Here is a 4,029-nt window from a genome sequence, read left to right as displayed (position 1 = left end):
TTGTGTGGTCGAGCGAAGTATGTATGCATTGCTTTGGCTCATCAGTAAGCATAGCAACAACGAAAAATGGTAGGTGACGTAGGCGAAAACGAAGAGAAAGAGGGTAATGTGCGGAGGTGTGACGTTTAGCTGCAGCTTTGTCATGCAGAAAAAGCGAATTTTCATGCACGCACTTTGTATTAAAGATGACAATCAAAACAACCTACTGCTAGGTGTATTGCCGTGAGGGGGTTCACCTTGCGCTGCTCATGCGCTGCGTTAACCCACTGAGGGCTTGAGTGCCTCACCATCGTACTTCTAATTATTCACCAAAATAAATGTCATTTAGACAGATTGCAATTAGCAATTTTTATGCAATTACTGATTGCAATCAAAAATTTATTGCAATCAATTTCTTCTAAATTATTGCAAATTTCAATTTTTGCAATCAAAATATAAGCAATCAATGTTCACTGCAATTAAATCAGATTGCAATATTACTTAAAATATGCGATTGCAATCCAATTTCATTGCAATTTTTTACAGCTCTGCTATTTGATCGCGATTAAAAAACTGAGTTCCTGTACTCTCTATGCGTTGAAAAAGTAGAACTTCTTTTGGTTCATTTCTAGTTTGTGTCATACTGTAAAAAAATTTCAATATTAATCTCGAACCTAGCCCCGCCGACAGCAAATTGATTGAAAATGTTCCTTGTAATATAAAACCTATTTTGAACAGTAAAAAGTTACTCCGACTTAACCAAGCTTGGCAACCCTAAAATGGCTAAAAACAAAACTAGAAAAAATCTATATGGACGACAAAAGCCAAAGCTGTCGATACAGCTTCAACGGAGGCAACATCAGCAAGGGGGTGACCATAACAATAACAAAAGCAACACAAGCAACAAAAACAGTTGAGCATAGCTAACCAAAACGAATGTGTAGATACAACAACGCCAACTTCGTCGCCGTGGCAACAACAGAGCGATATTGCATCTAACTGTCCAGCGGGCGTAGCAGCAGCAGCAACATTGAATTGGTTTGTGCGGGTCAAAATGTAAATAGCAAAAAAAAAAAAAAACCAAACAAAAAATTAAAAAAGGTAAAGAGGCTGGAGCAAAAGATTTGCTAAAAAATGGAAAAAATTCTTGAAAAAGGGGTAGCTGAAAAAAATGTGTAAAAATTGGAGAGTAAAAAATGGCTAGCGAAGTGAGTGTGTAAATTGAAGGCGCTCAGAACGAAAGGATAAATTTGTAAGCGACAAGAAGAAAGCCACAACAACGAGAGAGAGAGAGAGGTGAGGAATAAGCAGGAGATGGCAGAGAAGCAGAGGGGTAAGGAGGCGAGCGCCTATGAATAGTAAAGTGGGAGTTGAAGATGAGGTTGGGGCTAAAGAAGAGTAATGAAAACGAAGGCAAATGATGAAGCGTGTGGTGTTGCAAGTAGATGAGCTGATGCTGATGCTGATGCTGTGATGCTGACTGGGCAGATATAAAGGAAATGATGTGACTAAAAGGATGTAAAGACAACGCATAGCTACATAGATGAGCGAAGAAGTGGCGATTTTCAAAGTTACTAGGCGCACTGGCAGCTATGTGCATAAAAAATTATTATGGCTATGCTGATGCTAATTTTATACTCATTTAAGAACCACAATCATGCATACATACCATAATGATTGTGTGCTGGAAATAATGAAAATTTAAAAAATGAGTCAAAAACCAGAGCAGCGCTGACTCAGCGTATTGCGGATGGAAGGGCAAAAGCGTTGTGGTCACTGTTTAAAAATGTGATGGCTGGTACACAAAAATATGTGTAAATATCTGCAACAATAAGCAAATATAATGAAGCAACAAATTATAAACATCTATCTTATTCAGATTCCATTATAATCAATCGTCATCATCATCATCATCATCATCATCATCATCATCATCAACACCTTCTCCACCCTGCTATCCACTTCAGCAGCGCTATTAGCTGCGCGCCAACAACAACACAAATAATATCTATACAAAAAAGCATCAAAGCACCCTTAATAAAATTCAACAACAACAACATTAACAGCAACAATAGCAACGAGCAACATCATTACCAGCAGCATTATTACCAGCCAAGCAGCTACGCATCATGTGAATGACGTCGACCACCTTCCTCCGCCGCCCGCAGCAAGTAGGGTTACGAAAAAGCACGTGAAATAGTCCGGTTCAATTCACTGCACTCCACTTCACTACACTCCAGCTCCATCCAGCTCAGAGCAAAACAAGCAGTTAGTGAATGCCTAAAAAGCGAGCGACACGCTCTACACACATTCAAATCGTACTTGCACTTACACATCAACGAAAAAATGGTGAAAATGCAAAACACAAAACAACAACATGAAAATGCAAAGAAAATCCCTATTTTTATTGTTGTTTTTGGTTTTCTTTACTATTTTTTATTATTCAAAAGCACACGCGCGCATATTTAAACATACATACATAAATACATATGTACAAAAAAAAAAGGTTGGCATGCCCATTAATATGTACTAGGAATGTTAATCCCGGGACCGCGGCCTTTTTTAAGGTTCCGAAAATCTGGGACTCTTGGCAAATAATCCCGGTATTATCGGGATTTGTAATTTGCGCTGATGGCAGTACTTGACTAGTATTGGCTAAATTTCTTCATTTTTTTATTTAATAATTCATATTTTTTATAAATAGTAAATTTTACACACAAAGATCAATATTTTAGCAAAACCATGGACCAAATATAATAAAATTGCGTTTTTAGTTGTTTACTCTGACTTCAGTAATTCAAAAATTATTTGAAAAATTCAGTGAAAGGTGCTTAGAGAAGAACTATGGCTACCAAATTAAGGAGGAAATTCTGTAGAATTTAACGGATTGAAATTTTTGGTGCATAAGGACTGGTAAGTATTGAAAGTGTCCTTTTAAAATTTTATCCTTGAAATTTCGCAATATTTGTTTTTGAAATAATTATAAGTTAAGGGCTTATATAAACTCGATAATATCCTAGAATTTCGTCCTCCTAAATTTATCAGCTTAAAAAAATATCTACTCGTCCTTGTGCATCCGAAAAATATTATTTTTTTTTAATTCTATAGAAATTTCCTATTTCATTTGGTACCCATATATTAATTTCACATTGCAATCAATCTTTTAAATAATTTGTGGAATTAATCATATCTTTGAAATTACAAAGTCCTTTAAAAAAAAATCCTGACGTCAGAGAGAAAAATAAAAACGCCACTTTAAATAAAAAAATAGGTTTTAAACCCGTTTATTTCTTATTTATTTTATGGTGGGAGGGATAGAAGCAATTTTTTTCGATTTAATTCCCGGGATGCCGGTTGTGTGATAATGACATCCTGAAAATCCCGGGATCGTAAAAACCGAAAAAACTAACATCCCTAATATGTACATATGTATGTGTGTATGTAGGAAGGTTTTTACGTGTGACGGGGTTTGGAGGGCCAGCGGGTCGTGTCTGGCTTTGGCCGTTTTGAAGAGTGTGCAATTGTGGCATCCAACGAAGAGCCATGCCAACGAATAAAGCGACGCGTGCCACTGTGGGCCAAGGGCAGCAAAGGCGTTGGGAAAGTTGGTGATCCTCGTGATCAAAAACTAAACATGTATATTAGGGTGGTCCTTCAAATATCAAAGTCTAAATTTTGTATGGAACAACACTTTCTTTCCGCTAATTTTAAAACTATAAAAACATTTTTAGGGTCACCACAAGCGTTTGGTTTTTTGTTTAAATCCCTAAAATTCGAAGAAATTTCGACTTGAAAACTGATCAATTTTGACATAATATTGCAACTAATTTACATAAATTCATACCAGTGAGTTGTCAGAGTAAAAAGATTGTACAAACACTTGCTAAATCAAGAGGCAACATAGAAATTTATATTAATTATATACTTAAACAGAACCCAGCTTCCATATTGTAGGTAATTTTTGAGTGGTCCCTAAAAAACAAATTTCCAAAGCATTCAGCTGAAACATTAGGGGTATTCTCCAAATCTTGCAAAGCCATTGCACGTAGC

General features: G+C 36.3%; 1 protein-coding gene across 1 annotated transcript in view; it reads left to right on the top strand.

The window, feature by feature from the left end:
* LOC118733550 (zinc finger protein rotund-like) overlaps window positions 1-4,029 on the top strand; it is a 39,288-nt gene that overhangs the window by 34,190 nt on the left and 1,069 nt on the right. The window lies entirely within an intron of this gene.

The sequence above is a fragment of the Rhagoletis pomonella genome, unplaced genomic scaffold, assembly GCF_013731165.1.
Source record: "Rhagoletis pomonella isolate Grant_MI unplaced genomic scaffold, Rhpom_1.0 Rhpom_scaffold_00001, whole genome shotgun sequence".
NCBI classification, from domain to species: domain Eukaryota; kingdom Metazoa; phylum Arthropoda; class Insecta; order Diptera; family Tephritidae; genus Rhagoletis; species Rhagoletis pomonella.
Note: the sequence above shows the minus strand (reverse complement) of the source record. Positions and strands in the feature narration are given on the sequence as shown.